Here is a 19,617-nt window from a genome sequence, read left to right on the forward strand (position 1 = left end):
TAAAAGTAATTATAAACTATTGAGTCTTAACAATATTCGTTTATTTGGAACTGAGCTTAAATAAGCGCATAGTGTTTTTTTTTTTTTTTTTTTTTTTTTTTTGAAAAGCAAGGTAGATTTAATTATAAAACAGAGAATACAACGTTCTTTTTATAATTACTTTCAGTATCATGTAACTTTCCTGAACTTTGTTGTATTATGGATTTGATTTTAACAAAAGTTTAATTTTCTAAAAAAAAAAAAAAAAAAAATTTGAAATCAATTGTTATGTTTATTTTGTAAGCTTGTATGAATTCTGAATGTTATATATTATAATTCTGTTTCTTGGTCAGGTTTTGATGGATAATCTTCCTGACCAATTAGTTTGGGAGATTTTCAACAGGATCACAAATATTGCTGATCAAAATTTCATATCTTTGGTTTGTAAACGCTTCCTTAATCTCGATATCGAACAAAGGAAACACATTCGTGTTGATTGTGGATCGAACCCTGCGAATGAAGCTTTAACTTTATTATGCCGTAGATTCCGAAACCTAAACAAAGTTGAAATCATATACTGTCCTTGGATGTCCAAATTAAAAAAACAGTTAGAGGATCCAGAACTTTTGGTACTCTCGAACGCCTGCCCGTTTTTAACAGATCTTACTTTAAGTTATTGCACTTATATAACTGATGTGGGCCTTAGCTACTTAGCTTCATGCTCCAAACTTTCGTCTTTGAAACTTAAGGACACTTCGAGAATCACTGGCGATGGCATATTTTCGATTGTTGTTAACTGCAAGAACCTTAAGTCACTTCATCTTGTTCGTTGTTTAAATGTTACTAATCTTGAGTGGCTCGAGTGTCTTGGTGGGCTAGAAACACATGAAGATTTGTGTATTAAAAACTGTAGTGGTATTGGAGAAGGTGCACTTGTTAAGCTTAGTGCCACTTGGCGTAACATAAAACGTTTGCACTTTGAGGTTGACTATAGTTACATGTACATGAAGCTCGATGATCGATTAGCAGTTGATCAATGGCAAAAACAATGGGTCCCATGTGACAATATGGTAGAACTTAGCTTGATAAATTTGTTGGTTTAGTGTGCACGCCATAACATAAAATTATACTACCGCTTATATACAAGCCTACGGGGTCTCACACAATGAGCACTTAGATATCCGATTATATGTATATATGGTATATACATATTTATGATCACCAATTATTATATGTTGTTGATATATAATTATAACCTATAGTTTATAGTTTAATTAAATATGATTTAATTAAATAATAAAAAAAGAAAAAGGGTCACGGACTATTAGATGACAAAATGATGGAAATATGTTTTGATCCGTGAGCATATATTTTTGAGTAGGGAACACGTTGTGACGACCCAGAAATTTCCGATCAAATTTAAACTTAATCTTTATATAATTTCGACACGATAAGCAAGTATATAATGTTGAGTCTCGAAAACTTTGAAACAATGTTCATATATTCATTTGACCTTCGAATAGTTCCGACGATTCACGAACCACTATTTGTAAATTTAAATGTAGGTATATATATATATAATAATAATAATAATTGGAAATAACAAAATATAAATTAAATATTAAAAATTAAATATATAAGATAATAATATTGTTATCCATATATATACATATATATATATACATATATATATATATATATATATATATATATATATATATATATATATATATATATATATATATATATATATATATATATATATATATATATATATATATATATATGATTTATATACATAATCTTTATTATATGTATATTGTGATACATATTAAATATTTATTATTATATATAGTATATAGTTATTAAATATTACATAATCAGTAAATTGTAATATTAAAATAATTAATTACAAATTAAGATATAAATATTATATTAATGATATTATTATTTTTATGTACTATTAATATAAATATAAATATTATTATTATCATTATTATCATTTATTAGTATTAATATTAATAGAACTATTATTATTAATTATATTAATATATTTATTTATTATAAATATTTATTTAGTACAAAATTTAAAATCAAATATCTACAAAATCTGTTACAACTCGCTATCTGATTTATTCAATCTGTCTGTTAAAATAATTCAACGAATCTCTTTTCAGTACAAATCAAGATTTTAATTGAAATCACCATTAAACTTTAAAGTTTTGTCTTCTGTCTCAATATTGTTACCAGTCAGATTCATGAAACAATTAGAATCAATCTTAACTACTACAACAAGTACTCCATCATGTGAGATATATCCACAACCCATAATATGAACCAAACCCATCAACTCTGCCTCACAATACATGAATTAAACAAACACTAACGAAGTAAGAAATGTAGCAGTTGTTGTTGTTTCTATCAAACATCCAAAAACCCTCATCACCAAGAAAACCATTTCAGTTTTTCTACTTCTGATTCTGTTTTAGACATCACCACTCAACCACCTGTTGAACCATTACACACCACTATCACTTATCACCATGATCATAATGCCATCTTTCTTCACCTCTTGCACTTGATCAAACCCTTCTTTGTCTCTAACACCCCTTCTCCACCACCACCTTAAATACACCATCAAACAATACTACCATAAGCTAATGTTGCTATGACTCCTTTATATTTTATATCGCGAATGCAACCCACCACATTAACCGTTCTTGTTTTGATTACAACCCATTACCTCGCGTATTACTACTACTACCTTATTTGAGTTTTGGTTCGGTTGAAACCCACAGACTTGTGATCAGACCCATCATCAATGAACACCATCTTCAACTTCAAGCCAACATGATTGCTGCTCCTGTCGTAACAGCCTTAAAATATCGCGATCACCACTAAACCCTCACCACTATCGTATAAATTCACAATCAAGAACCCCACAATTTCTTTCGCTTCTATTTTTCTGTTTCTTGTCTCAATCGAAAATCTCTAACCCCACACAAAAGGAATGCTCAGTCGAATTAATTGAAACTAATACTGTTTCCGTTCATAATCCTAAACCGACACAAACCCATCACAAAAAAACCTATTTTTATTTTTCTTTCTCTTCGATGCTTCTTCATTACTAATATACTTCTGACCCATCAATCATGAACAACCATCACCGCCACCACTTCAAAAATATTATGGGTTTATGTTAATGATGTTGCTACGTTCTTTTCGTGCTTCTCTTCGTTGATAAAACTTCCCACTGTTACGATTAAGAAGATGAGCAAGTTATGATTAAGATAGATGCTACGATAATGATACAAAAACAATGAAAATGATAAAGATATACGTGTAAGAATGATGATTTATGACGATGATGATACGTGAAAACAACAATGAATGATGAGGATTAATGAGGGTGTCACGATGATATTAATTGATTAATAAAGCAAGGAGTGCTTTGTGAGCTGTTAAAGTTCGATTAAAGAAAAAAGGGGAAAACGACCCAAACACAGAAACCCTACATGATACCCACCGTTTTATTTTTTTTATTTTTTTCTCTCGATTGAGCATGGGATGGAAATAGAAACAGGCCACAGAGTTTAGTGGTTTATCTAGGTTACTAAATGGGTGTCCATGTTGGGCCGTGTGCATGTTGGGCCAAGTTGTGAGAGGAAAACGGGTTAAATGTATTTATGATGCGGATTATATCCGAAAAACATGATAGCCTGAATGGTTAAGGGTGTGAAGGGTTAGTGGGAGGTCGCGGGTTCGAGCCCGTGCCAGGGTGTTTATTCTTTTTAAAGCTCCTTTCATTAAGGTAGTACTTATGTTATTTTTATTATTTGTATTATTATTATTACTACGATTATTATTATTATTTGGTTAAGAATGAATTAAAGATTATAATGCAAACTATAATTAAGATGTGACATAAATGAAGTGTTATCATTAATCATTATTAATAAAATTATTATTATTATATTATTATTATTATTATTATTATTATTATTATTATTATTATTATTATTATTATTATTATTTTTATTATTATTATTATTATTATTATCATAAGTATTAGTATTATTATTATTATTACTAGTAGTATTATTATCATTATAGTTATTAATATAAATACTAGTATTATTATTATTAGTAAAATCATTATTTTTATAGTTATAATTATTATTAGTATTCATCACTTTTATAAAAATTATCATTTTTATAACTATTATTATTATGATTATAGGATGAAACAAACTTTTTATTTATTATTATCAATTTTATTTTATCAAATAAACTATTAGTTACACAAAACTATATTTACTACATATAACATAACTATATTTTTATAATAAATATTAATAAATGTAATTAATTAGGTTATTAATGAAAAACATAATTAAAATAACAATTAATTCACTAATAATATATAAATTTGTTCGATTACAATTATATATGGTAATATATATATAAATGTTATAGGTTCGTGAATCTGAGGCCAACCCTGCATTGTTCACTATAGTCATATGTATTTTTACTACAAAATACATTAGGTGAGTTCATTTGATTCCCTTTTACTCTTTACATTTTTGGGACTGAGAATACATGCGCTACTTTTACAACTGCTTTATTAAATGCTTTTGAAATACATTTTGAACTACGAATACATGAAATGCTTTTATAAATGTTTGACGAGATTGACACAAGCAAAACATTCCTCGAATGAATTATGTGGACATGATAATTGCCACCATTGAATTATGTGGACATGATAATTGCCACAATTGATATGAATATTTTTTCCCTGATTATCATTGCTTGGTAACCTAAGAATTAGGGAACATCACTAATTTTGAGAATTAGTGCACGCCTAGTTGACGCGAATCCTAAAGGTAGCTACCGGGTTTAACACCCCCACCCAGAATGTTCACTAGACAGAAGGGCTAGTGGGCGTGGTGTTTAGTACTTCGAAGTTTATATGATTATTATACAGACGAGATGTTCTGTTTTGGGGATATTATTATGCGCATTATATGTTAAGGTCAGTTACCAAGCCAAGCTATGAAAGCAATGAAAAGTGAATGTTATGTATCGAGAGAATGATTTTATACACAGGTTGTGTATGTTATTTTTGTGCACGAGATATGTGTACGGTTACTAAGATTTATGAAAGATGATTTCGTACACGAGAAAGGTGTACTATATTTAAAAGATATCGCATGTATATTACAGGTGGGTATAAGATTCGGGCCCATTTATACCATGCAGGATTTAAATCTTGTGGTCTACCAAAATGATGAATTTTATTGTTTTATGATAAACCTATGAACTCACCAACCTTTTGGTTGACACTTGAAAGCATGTTTATTCTCAGGTATGAAAGAAATCTTCCGTTGTGCATTTGCTCATATTAGAGATATTACTTGGAGTCATTCATGACATATTTCAAAAGACGTTGCATTCGAGTCGTCGAGTTCATCAAATTATTATTAAGTCAATTATAGTTGGAGTTATTATGAAATAGTATGCATGCCGTCAATTATTGATGTAAAGAAAGTTTGTCTTTTAAAAACGAATGCAATGTTTGTAAAATGTGTCATATAGAGGTCAATTACCTCACGATTTAATCAACTATTGTGAATCGTTTATATTGTATATATATGAACGGGGCATTTCACACGTCAAAATAATATACGGACAAAAGAGTTGTTCAATATGAATTATTGTTGCCGTATGAATTATTGTTGGCATAAGAATTATTGTTGCCAATGTCTCAAACCATATATATATATATATATATATATATATATATATATATATATATATATATATATATATATATATATATATATATATATATATATATATATATATATATATATATATATATATATATATATATATCTTTTATGACTTTGAAGAAAGAAGAACAAAAAAATAAAAGTCATCCACATATAAAATTACTCCATAATAATAATAATATTGGTGGCATCTCTCTGGTCTTATGTTGAAGGTTGCCAAACAAAGAAAACAAAAGGATCCTCATGCCTTTTGTTTATAGTTGTGTAATTATTATGATTATAATAATTATATTATTTATTATTCTTGTTTATAATATAATAATAAAATTATAACACATATCTAATGGTTATTTGTGAGCTGTCGAGAAAAGATGAAAATAAACAAAAGAGTTTTGTTTGTTTTTTTTTCTTTTAGTTATTACTTGTTTTGATATTTGGTGATTAAGAGATCTAGTAGTCTTCGGTTATTGCTTGACGTGCTCTGTGGACTATCTGTAGAGGTGTTCTTCTTTGGACATTTGTTTCAACCTACTCTTGGACATCACTCGCTAAAGGTATATCTAAACTCCACTTTGTGAATTTATTATTGGACAATTATTAGTGGTGTAATTGTATCTTGTTGGGATCGTTAATCGTGTGAATGTTTTACTTGAAAGTTTATAATAAAATAAATGATGTTTATTTTAATGATTAATAAAAGATGTTTATTTATATGTTCCGTTGCGCTTATAAAATTTAAAAGTACACACGCTTTTCCATCAGTGGTATCAGAGCCGCTTTTACACCATTTTAATTGTCGTGTGACTATTCTTTAGATTTAGCTTTGTGGTGTATTGGTGAAAGTCGAAATCTTTTTGGTTTTTAAAGTCAACACGGTTGATTTAGACTTAACCTAATGACGCACAAATATGATTGAAAGAATATCACTAATTTAAATTGTAGATTTAATTATTATGACTTGAATATTTATTATAATTGTTAATTGTTGTATTCCATGGTTGTACACATGCATTGTAACCATGGACAAGCCATATATAGGTTTTAATAATGTAGTTATTAAAATTGTGATTGCATACATAGCCCGTAATGCCCCGACCTATGTGTTTGATTATATGTGATTGTTGTGATTGTTGATTACGGCAATATTATATCATGTTGATTATTTATTTTATTAGAAAGGCCATTTTGAAGCCAAAGTTGTATTTTATTTATTTTTCAATTTCATAGTATTTATTTATGTTTATTCTAAATTGTAAAAGTATTAGATTAGTTGTATTTTTCAATTTTAAATAAATGTAATAAGATGAAGATTGAAGATATAGATGCAACGTAAAGTTTGACTTAGAAGATGGCGAACAGGTCAATTTGACAACGATGGCGTTTTTCAAGTTTTCACTTGATTCTTGAATTAAGTGGAAGCTATGATATTACCCTTAGTTTGACCTCTTAATCCCATGTCGGCTCATGGGATCAAGCATAGGATTTTTGGGCTAGGCTATGTATGTGTGATGCATGATTGTGTTTTATTTTTGCATTTATATATAATTATTGATTATAATATATGCTAAATATTTTTGATGAAAACATCAAATAAAATCGGTAACTAGTTTCAAGATTAAAATTGACGATTTTAAAAAGTTAAACTCTAACGAGTTTAAAGTTAATTATTTTTGAAATAAAATAATATATATGGGCGACATCTTTTAAAACTGTTTTAAAACGATACACGTTTGTGTATTTGTTATTTTTTATACTAGAAATTAAATAACAAACTGCACGCATAATACACGATCGACATATATAATTGGTTAAATTGATTTTTAACAAAAGGTGTAACGAATATTGTGTGCATGCATTATTCGTTAACACAAATTTTTAAAAAATACCCGTCAAATTTAAGTCATGCCATCCAATGTGCTTGCAAACACTCCTCGTTATTTTTCTGATCTAGTGAGACTAGGCTGAATTATAGCCACGAGGTGAATTTTTCGATCTAGTGAGACTAGCGTGAATTTCCACTGTTTCCAAATTGGACGACTTAATCGTATTCACGGTGAGACCTGATTTCGAGGCAAGGATGGGACAAACATGCCAATAGATAATAATGGTTTGTTGGACTACACATATCTCAAGGTCCCATAAAGATCTAAGAGTTGCACTTGTAATGCAATTGGTATCCGCTACCTACCAATAGACTCCATAACTGCTAGCTGATCAACAGATGTGGCTGTGGAACCTCTATGTGGATCTTAGGCTTTCGTAAATTAATTGTTTTTAAAAATTATAAAAACTTGGGTAGTTAATTTATTAAAGCGCAATATTGAAAATACTAAATTGAATCTTATATCTGTTGTAGATGTCAAATAATCAAAACGTAAACCAAAACACACTTTCTTCTTTGTTGAAGAAGGATAAACTCAATGTTCAAACTTCCTATACTGGCACCACAACCAGGGAATTGCACTCAAGCATGAATGGAAGTTGAACAAAATTAGAACCCTTATCCGATCCTGCTATTTGCGTAGCTCCTGCTGCTCAGCAAAATGCTTATCGGAAGTTGTTCGATGAGTAGGAGAAGTAGGATGAAAGGGTGAAAAAGAATAAGCCGAATACTTTTTGGAAGGAAATGATAAATCATTTTTCAGGAAAATTATTCCACCTTCCAAGAAGAAAATCCCAACAAAAGACGCTGAATGTTTCCATCGTGGAAAGATTGGCAATTGGAGAAGGAAGTTGTCCTATCTACCAATATGAGCTGAGAAAAGGCAATGCTGGTAAGACTAGAAAACTCAGGTATATTTCATATACAGTTATATACTTTTTCTAGTGATTCCTGAATCATTGTTAACCGGTTGTGGTCTTTACACCTGTAACAATATGAAAGGAATGAGAAGAAGTAATAGACCGACGAAAGGCACACTAGATTTGCGAGTGGGCAATGAGAATCAAGCTTCTTTTGAATCCATTAGTCACTATGAGCTTACTCTTGCAAGTGATCTTATTATTTTGTTGGAACAATGTTATAATGCTCCTAGTATTATGAGCAATATAGTTTGAAAGATGTTGGTTTTGAACTTGAATTTACGCACTTTGATATTTCAATTTCTAAGGATAATATTTTTATCTTAATACCTTTCCAAGTGATGGTATTTTTGAAATTAATATGCATGGTGTGATTTCAAATGAGAATTCTATGTATACATGTACCGCCAAGCGATTTAAGAAATGCTTGAATAAGACCTATCTATGACATTGTCGTCTTGGTCATATAAACAACGCATTTCAAAACTCCATTCTTATGAACTTTTGGAATCAAATGGCTTTGATTCATTTGATGTATGTGATTAATGTTTATGTGAAAGGATGACAAAGGCTCATTTCTTCGATTTAGGTAAAAGAGCTACATATCTTTTAGGACTAATACATATTGATGTATGTGGCCCTTTTAGAACAATGTCTAGAAATGGTGAATCTTACGTCATTACAATAACTGATGGTTATAGTAGATATGGTTATGTTTACTTGCTGAAACATAAACATGGAGTTTTTGAAAGGTTTCAATTCTTTCAAAATGAAGTAAAGAATCAGCTTATAAAGACCATTAAATCACTTCACTCTGATGGAGGAAGTGAGTATATGAGTCAAGAGTTTTTGAACCACCTGTAGAATTGTGGAATTGTCTTACAAGTCACTCCACCTCACACATCACTACTCAATGGTGAGTCTGAATGGAGGAATCGAACTTTACTTGATATGGTTTGATCTATGATGAGTCTGACTACTCTACCACCGTCTTTTTGGGGTTATGCATTAGAGTCTGCTGTAGGCATACTCAATATGGTTCTAACCAAGAAGGTAGAAAAGACACCATATGAGTTATGGCATGGGAAGATTCCCAAGTTGTCTTATTTGAAATTATGGGGTTTTTGAAGTGTATGTGAAGCATGGCACTTCAAACAAATTAAAACCCTGAAGTACTAAATTTCACTTTATGGGATACCCAAAGGAAACAATGGGTTACTACTTATACTACCAAGCTGAAAACAAAGTGTCCACTGCTCGGTTTGCTGAATTCTTTGAAAGAGATCTTCTCTTACAAGAAGTCAGTGGGAGTAAAGTAGATCTTGAAGAAATTCAAGAATCACAAAGTGACATACCTTTTGAAGGCACTAGCCAACCGCACGTTGAAGCTGAACACACTGTTGGTGAGTCAGAACGTGTTGCACCTGAACTTCATAGGTCTAGTAGAACTCCTCATCGGCATAAGAGGTTTGATTATCTGATTAATTCAGATGAACCTTACCTAGAGGATTATGAACCCTCTAGCTACCGTAAGGCCATATAAGATCACGAATCTTAAAAATGGCGAGATAATATGAATGCAAATATGCAGTCCATGACAGATAATCATTGATCTTCCACCCAATTGTAAGACAATGGGGCGTAAATGAGTCTTCAAAGAGAAGACTAGCATGGATGGTAAGGTAAACACTTTTAAAGCTCAATTCGTGGCAAAAGGTTATGATGAAACTTTTCCACTGATCGCGAGTTTTATACATTAGGATACTTATTGCCATAGCTGCTTTTCATGATTATGAAATATGGCAAATGGATGTCAAAACCGCTTTCCTAAATGGCGATCTAAGCGAGGACGTAAATATGGTTCAGCCGGAAGGGTTTGTAAATCCAAAGCATCTTATTAAAGTATGCAAGCTTCTAAAATCTATTTATGGATTAAAGCAAGCATTCAGGAGCTAAAATCTTAAGTTTGATGAGAATATCAAAGAGTTTGGTTTTTCTCAAAACCAAGATGAGCTATGTGTTTACATTAAATCTAGTGGGAGCAAAGTAGTCTTCTTGATCTTGTATGTTGATGACATACTGCTTATTGGAAATAACATTTCAACTTGCAAGATGTCAAGTCTTCGCTTGAAAACGTTTTTCATAAATGATCTTGGAGAAGCTACTTATATACTTGGAATCATGATCTATAGAAATAGATTCAAATGGTTTATTGTTTTGAATTAATGTACATATCTTATCTTGCAGAGATTTAGCATGCATTACTCCAACCTTGGAGCATTGCCTGTGCAAAAGGGCATAACCTTGAGCAATTCTCAAAGTCTTATCACGCATGATGAGATAAGATGAATAAAATGTATCCCATATGTTTCGGCTATAGGATCCATTATGTATTTCGTGTTATGTACTAAAATGATGTCTCGTTATTTTTGAGTTTGACGAGTCATTATCAACAAAATCTAGGTTAAGAACATTGGATTATTGTTAAGAACATTCTTAAGTATTTATAGAGTACTAAAGATATGGTTTACGATTGCTTGGAAAAGGAGTTAAGTATTAACCATAATACTTATGCTAGTTTCCAAACTGATCGAGATGATTCTCGATCCCAGTCAGGTTGTTTCTTTGTCATGATGGACGAGACAGTTAATTGGAAGAGCTCAAAGTAGAGCATTGTTGCACATTCTACAACAAAAGCAGAATACATTGTTTCCCGAGATGTTGCTCAGAAAGTAGTCTGGATAAGGAAGTTTATTGTTGAACTCAGAGTAGTACACAACAATAAATTTTCTAAAGATGTATTGTGATAGTGTGGTTGTTATAACACTTCCGAAAGAATCACATGTACATAAAAGTATCCGACACATTCTTCGAAAGTTTGACTACATTCGTGAAGTCATTGTGGGGAATGAAATTAGTGTTCTTAAGGTTCATACAGATGATATCGTGGCTGACCCGCTCACAAAGCCCTTGATGCACAGCCAGCATGATGATCATGCTAGTAATATTCAACTTCGTTAAGCTACTAATCTTTTTCATTTGTAATTTAGTATTTGGATATCTCTGGAACATTAAACAGTTTTATCTAAATGAATTGAGATACTCGGTATGGTCGTTTTCATTTATATTACTGTGTTCTATATTAGCATGTTTAATCCATGAATAATTGTTGATTATTCTAAATCTCCATAATCAGTCATGTTATGGGAATAATATGAATTAAGATTATTATGAATGTTTGGTTTTTTTCACCGATGGTGAATAGTTAACTAGTTGAGACCAAAATTCATATGTATTCATTGATGATGAATATTGGAATGACCCAATCATGAGATGTCACTACATGGATCGTCGTCAATAGTGAATCTCATAATGATTATGTCTTTGCGTCCTTAGACCTGAGATGTATATGTTGGTTTTCGATTGTTTGACATATTATACTTTGATATGGTTAAACACTATCCTGAACAAGGTAGTTATAAAGGCCATCATTGAGTATGATGTGAAGCACATGACGAATAAATGTAATCACAATGGAATTTATTCCTCTATGCGAGAGTATGATACCACTGGGCCCCTCGATGAAAGTGAATGGATATTTACACGACCGTGTCCAAGCTATATTGATTGTAGATCAATTTTAACTTGGTGATCACATTCAAATTTTCAAGATCGAGAAACAGAATTAGTTGACAAATGAGAATGACTATATCCATGTCTCATGTCAACATGGTATCGGTAATAAAGGGACAACAGACACTCAATCATTAAATCATTTTAATAATAATGATAGTTCATTTTAGCTAAAACAAACACTTGTATATTTTCGGGGGCATTAACGTGTTGCTAGACGCAAATATATGTCTGTATAGTTTTCCAGATGTTATGTCATGCACAAGTGGGAGTTTGTTGGTTTAGTGTGCACTCCATAACATAAAATTATACTACCGCTTATATACAAGCCTACGGGGTCACACACAATGAGCACTTAGATATCCGGTTATATGTATATATATGGTATATACATATTTATGATCACCAATTATTATATATTGTTGATATATAATTATAACCTATAGTCTATAGTTTAATTAAATATGATTTAATTAAATATTAAAAAAAGAAAAAGGGTCACGGACTATTAGATGACAAAATGATGGAAATATGTTTTGATCCATGAGCATATATTTTTGAGTAGGGAACACGTCAAAATAATATACGGACAAAAGAGTTGTTCAATATGAATTATTGTTGCCGTATGAAGTATTGTTGCCAATGTCTCAAACTATATATATATATATATATATATATATATATATATATATATATATATATATATATATATATATATATATATATATATATATATCTTTTATGACTTTGAAAAAAGAAGAACAAAAAAATAAAAGGCAGCCACATATAAAATTACTCCATAATAATAATAATATTGGTGGCATCTCTCCAGTCTTATGTCGAAGGTTGCCAAACAAAGAAAACAAAAGGATCCTCATGCCTTTTGTTTATAGTTGTGTAATTATTGTGATTATAATAATTATATTATTTATTATACTTGTTTATAATATAATAATAAAATTATAACACATATCTAATGGTTATTTGTGAGCTGTCGAGAAAAGATGAAAATAAACAAAAGAGTTTTGTTTGTTTTTTTTTTCTTTTAGTTATTACTTGTTTTGATATTTGGTGATTAAGAAATCTAGCAGTCTTCGGTTATTGCTTGACGTGCTCTGTGGACTATCTGTAGAGGTGTTCTTCTTTGTACACTTGTTTCAACTTACTCGTGAACATCACTCGCTAAAGATATATCTAAACTCCACTTTGTGAATTTATTATTGGACAATTATTAGTGGTGTAATTGGATCTTGTTGGGATCATTAATCGTGTGAATGTTTTACTTGAAAGTTTATAATAAAATAAATGATGTTTATTTTAATGATTAATAAAAGATGTTTATTTATATGTTCCACTGCGTTTATAAAATTTAAAAGTACACACGGTTTTCCATCAAACTTGTATGATCAACCCGGGAAGAGGGCTTACTTGTATACTGGATAAGTGCAAAAACTTGGAGAAACTTCACTTAGACATATGTATAGGAGCACGAGATTCGGATATTATCGGGCTGGCCCGAAACTCACGAAATCTTCGGTCCATTTCGATTAGCGTACCAGCAGATTGGATGATGGAACACCCGTCGAGTCTTACAGATGATAGTTTAAAAGTATAAACTGAAAATTGTACACTTCTCGAGTCACTCACATTGTCTTTCTTAGACGGTGATCATCCTTCACCATCATCGTTTTCCCTTAATGGCATACTCGATTTAAACAAAAAGTGCTCGATAAAGAACTTGTCACTCAATCGTGTTTATTTGTTTAATGATATTGGGATGGAAGCTCTTTGCTGTTGTGATCATTTTAAAACCTTAGAACTTGTTAGATGCCAAGAGATTAGTGATGAAGGACTAGAACTTGTGGTTCATTACTCGCGATTGTGCGTGTTGCGGTTAACCGCGTGCCACAAATTCTCGGATGATGGGTTCAGACCGCTTATCGGGTCTGGTAAACTGGAGCTTCTTGTAGTGAATGATTGTCGTCACGTAGGTTACTGGGGTGTGCAAGGAGCTGCAAAAGATGTTTCCTTTAAGCCAGATTTGTCATGGTTTCATTAAACTTTTTAAGTTTTTCCAAAGTTGGTGACTTGTTAATTTGTTGAGAATTATTATAATTTTGTGAATTTGATGATGTATGTGGTAGTTTTATTGAAGGGTTAAAGCTACAAATTGTCCCGATGTCGTCTATATATTCTTTCGCGTCTCACTGTCGGCTATATACTTTCAAAAAGTATGCAAATGTCAACATTTTATTACCGGTTACCTGCTGAACCAGTAAAGTTAATTATTAAACATTTTTTTCATTTTATATGGCTACAAATGGGTCATATACTTTCACTTTTTCTCTAATGTAGGCTATATACTTTCAGTTTTTGTTTCGATGTATCACTTACGTGTCATAACTACTTAGAAGCCACGTCATCAATTGTTTTCGTCGCAGGTAAAAAAGTATAATGACTTATATTAGTACTCTTTTTGAAAGTACATTGCCGACAGTTAGACGCAAATGGGTATATGAGCGACATCGAGACATTTGAGAAAATATATCATATTTGTAGCTTTAATCCTTTATTGAATTATTACATGTTTGATTGATTGGATCCGAACAATTTATGTAAACCATCAATCAATTGAATATCTCACGTCCACATTGAACTTCTTAACCAAACATATTTGAAACCCATCATTAAAAACAAACAAGTGACAAAAAAAAAAGATTGTTGAAGGTTTACGTAATTGTTGCCTTCATCGATTTGATGAAGGTTTTTTAATATATTGGTTTCAATTTTGGTGAAAAAAATTAAAAACAAACAAGTGACACATTTTAAACTTGCGACTTCACATAGAATGAGGAAACTTACGTAAAGCATCGACTCATATTTAATGGCATAACTAGTGAAAATCTGACGCAACATAAAATGTTATGAAAATATTTAAAGGGAAAAGCTAACTTGTGCTCTTGGGGTTCATGATAAGCACATTAAATGAGTTAAAACTTTTCAAAATTAATTTAAAACTTAATTAATAGATGAGTTTTGGTTTATATATGAAAATTCTAAGTGTAATAAAAAGTTCTTATCTCAAATGTCTGTGCAAGTGAATTTGATGTAAATTGAACTAAACAAGCAGGTGGCCAGCCGCGCGTTGCGGCGACCACCTTTACGAGCGTATGAAAAGTTTTTGTAATATGTACCTATAATAAGCAAATGATCAAAATACCCCTCGGAATATAATAATCACGTGAACAATCAATCGTTTGTTTCTACTTTTGTAATTTTGTTTGTAGTTTGAGAAAGCAATGAGTCTAAATAGTGAAGAAGTATGTGCAAATATTGTGCTTTCATTAATTCTATCTTATACTATTTGATCACACATCAATTTAATTTAATGTTCGATTAAATATAATGAATTGTACTGGTTAAATAAAGAACAAAGGTCATAATTTGATAATAAGTAAAGGACGTGGATCCTATCATCACAAAAATAGGGAAAATTAAAATGGGGAATAATACCCCATCAGAGAGTTGAACCGAGAACTTTCTGGAAAAGCGTAAGCGTGGTTAACCATTGAAGCAACACAACAATAGTGATAAAAACACCACTATTTCTTATATATCCACTAAAGCAGGGAATAATTAAACCATTAAAAAAACAGTGTGAACAGTAAATGTTAGTGCTTAAATGATATAGTTATAAACCAAAAAATAGTGTGAGCAGTAAATGCTAGTGCTTAAATGATATAATTATAATGTATATTTAATATTATGTGGCTTATTAAATCGTTGTTCAATATAGTAGTAGATCAAAATAATACTTAATAGTTAATACTACGTAGTAAAATGATTCTGTAAAATTTAAATGCTTTTTATGTGACTTTTTTGCTCCGTTGGTCCTTGTATTATACTCCATATGGCTAACAGCATCTCTCGGTTTCTAATTTGACTTTGCGCATCCTTTTTTTTTATCAAAAATTTGTAATCAACGTCCTCCGTCAAACTACTGTTAAATTAGTTCGTTAAGTATTGACATGTGCAATGCATGTGAGGGTAAAATCGTCTTTTTAACCATCTTCTTCATCTAATTTCAAAGATTGCTCAACTTGTTCTTCCACAAAATTACAAACCCTAATTTTTTTTTAAAAATAAAACAAAAAATTAAACCTAAATCAAAACTAAATCAAAATTACAACTCGATTGCTCAAGTAACAACTAGCAAAATAATAATTCAAATACAAAATAATAATCAATCGTGTATCCAGACACTTCACTCCCGCTACTTGCTTATAATTCAATTTTTTTATTATAGCTTGTAATTTTGGTAGGTTCAAATCAAATATAGTCATTAACTATTCAAAATAAGTGGTTTAAAAAAAATCTGGGTCAATCTGAAGCTACCCGTTTGGACTTGCACCTAATAGCCAACTCGCCCGTTTCACTACCTTCTAATATCCAGTTTTAGAGAAGTGATTCTTTGAATTGATCCAAGTTTTGTTTGATTATTTGAAAATGAAATGCAGAGTGAGATGGGTGATGAATACTGGGACGATAGCTTGATAACAAAAAAAAAAAAAAAGAGAAGCAAGACCAGGGGTAGATCTACTTCATTGTTACTGTACCAGTAGATTTTGAATGTGAAGCCTAATAATATATTGCATTTTTATTGTGCAACCACTCATTTTGGGTTTTTTTTGTTTAAGTTTTGGATTAGATTAGTTCGTATGGAGTGTGGCTACGAGTTTGAACTAATATTGTTAGTTTACAGCTAGAATAAAGTTATCAGTAGAACAGGGCATCTTGGGGAAGATGAAGATAATGGGAAATTGATCTGAAGTTCTATTTGCTATTTCCAGATTTACGTTTTTGCTATTTCCACACTAAATTTTGACGCTTCAATTTTCTATTTGTAACCCTTTTGCTATTTCTAATATTTGCTATTTCCAATTTCCAATCTTAAGAAAGCTCAAAAAAGGCTGTCAATGTACCGAGTAATATATAGGAGTAGTAATAGTAATTAGTTTAAAATGGTAAAATAAAAATCGATTACGGAGTACTCCCAAAATTATAACTCCAATTGTCGATTATGTTTTTTTTTTCCTTATCTGAAACTCATAATATTATTTTCTTGTAAATTAATTTTTTATTTATAGTATTAGTAATTGTTATTATTTCCTTCGTCTCAAAATAATTGTCCCATTTTACTTTTTTAAGTTTTTTATCTTTAACTCTGACTATAACTATTTTAGTTTGTGTTATGTAGTACTCGATAAAAATCCCTCTTCTTTATTAAAGCAGGAGCTTAATTCAGTAATAATTTTTTTAAATAATTGATCTTGACCATTCATTCTAAGTAAACAAATAAATACAACTGTTGGATTTAATCTCGAAATAATTATTACATAATACATTTTTTAATTATAAGGATATTGACATTAATAACCTTATATTAACTTACAATTACAATCAACTACAAAATGAATAATTACAGTTAAATTCAAATTTCAAAAATCGTAACTGTATTAGGTAATTTGACCAATAAATCCGGAATCTATATTCAAAAATTAAATTGATTTCAATCAACTGCAAATAATTCCATATTAATCGTGGGTTTTTATTGAAAATTCTTTTAATAGGCGAAAATTATCATCAACATACTTCAAAAGGGAAACGAAATCATCATCAATACTGAGTATTATCTTCTTCACTTCTACAACTGTAATCCTTAGAAATCGATGTAACCGTATCTTCCCTAAAAAAAACTCACAAAAAAATAAACTTGCAATTTAAACGCAAAAAAAAAAAAAAAAAAACGGATCCCATATTTAATCAGCAATTGAAATACCGGTCCATACTTCCACTTACCTGTTCTTTTTGCGCTAACTTCATATCATATTCATATCATAAGTTATTCGATTCGATGAATGTAATCGGAAATTGTGACGACCCGGAAATTTCTGACCAAATTTAAACCTAACCTTTATATGTTTTCGACACGATAAGCAGAATTTGTAATGTTGAATCTCAAAAAGTTTGGAACTACATTCATGTAATCAATTACCCTTTGATCGTGTTCGACGATTCACGAACAATTATGTGTATATAGATATGTATATATAATATATAATATTAACTGAAAACATTAACAAAGTATTAGATATATGATACTTTACATGAACGTATTTGTTTCGATATATTTATCGACAGAATTAAGAGATAATATCAAATGATTGAATTATCAGATACATTATGATATGATTACGGGCCAATGTTATGAGGTCCACTGTGATTTAAGAAATCTATTCTTTTTGACAATATTCGGAAAATAGTAAAGTGATCTATAAGTAAGAACGTGGAGTGTAAATAACTTAGATGTTGGATATCGACAAGTTAAGTAACTCGACATTTTTCATTAAGATGATTTCATACGTTTATTAAACCTTTGGATTTTATCCCATGCTTCACCAACAGACTGTAATTTAAAAACTTGAAACCTATTATGAATATATATAATTCTACTTTTCTAAACTGTTTTATGATATAACGATTTAAATTAATATTAAATATATTTATACGCGTATTATACGTACATAGTTTTATAATTTTACTATACTTTAACTTTAACTTTACCTTTACTTTACTTTTACTCTACTTTAACTTTAATAATTTACTTTAATAATTCATACTTTAATAATTCACTTTAATAATTCATACTTTAATAATTCACTTTAATAATTCACACTTTAATAATTCACTTTAATAATTCAAAAATCTATTATAAATAGAATTCAATAGGTTTCATTATTTCATAGAAACTTGAAAATATATTTCTCTAAACTCTCTCAATCGAATTACATATATATATTTACTTAGTATTATTTCAAGATATTATTAGTATAAATAAAATACTACGACGGAGTTATATTCAGACGATTTCAAAATAAGTTTTCAAACAGGATAGAGCTAAGGAAATTATGGGTTATAGCTATGGAGGTTATGGGTATTGTTCGAGGGTATTGCTCGTGAGGTCAACCTAACGTTTATCATTTTCGTTGCGTCTACGTACTTTCCTGCAATATTGAATCACAATATTGATACGTGAGCATTCATATCTTATCTTTTATATATTAATAGTGTATCCCTGACTAGTGCTCGAGTATATATGATTATGCATGTTTGTATGCTTAGTTTCGTCGTTAAATATTTTATGATAAATCACGAATTTGATACATATGCTACTGAGATAAGGTATATGATATGCATGTCGTTGAAAAGCTAAAGAAAAATTAATAACTTTTCATTTAGAAATCGTGTGGGTTCGATGAACGGATTAAAAGATATGGTCAACTGAATTATTATTAATTTTAATATTATTATTAAAACGATTATTATAATTGTTATCAGTTGATGTTAT

General features: G+C 30.2%; 1 pseudogene; it reads left to right on the forward strand.

The window, feature by feature from the left end:
• Positions 1-338: 338 nt before the first annotated feature.
• LOC139846771 (F-box/LRR-repeat protein 14-like) lies at positions 339-14,268 on the forward strand (annotated as a pseudogene).
• Positions 14,269-19,617: the final 5,349 nt, after the last annotated feature.

Source organism: Rutidosis leptorrhynchoides, chromosome 5 (genome assembly GCF_046630445.1).
Source record: "Rutidosis leptorrhynchoides isolate AG116_Rl617_1_P2 chromosome 5, CSIRO_AGI_Rlap_v1, whole genome shotgun sequence".
Lineage (NCBI taxonomy): Eukaryota > Viridiplantae > Streptophyta > Magnoliopsida > Asterales > Asteraceae > Rutidosis > Rutidosis leptorrhynchoides.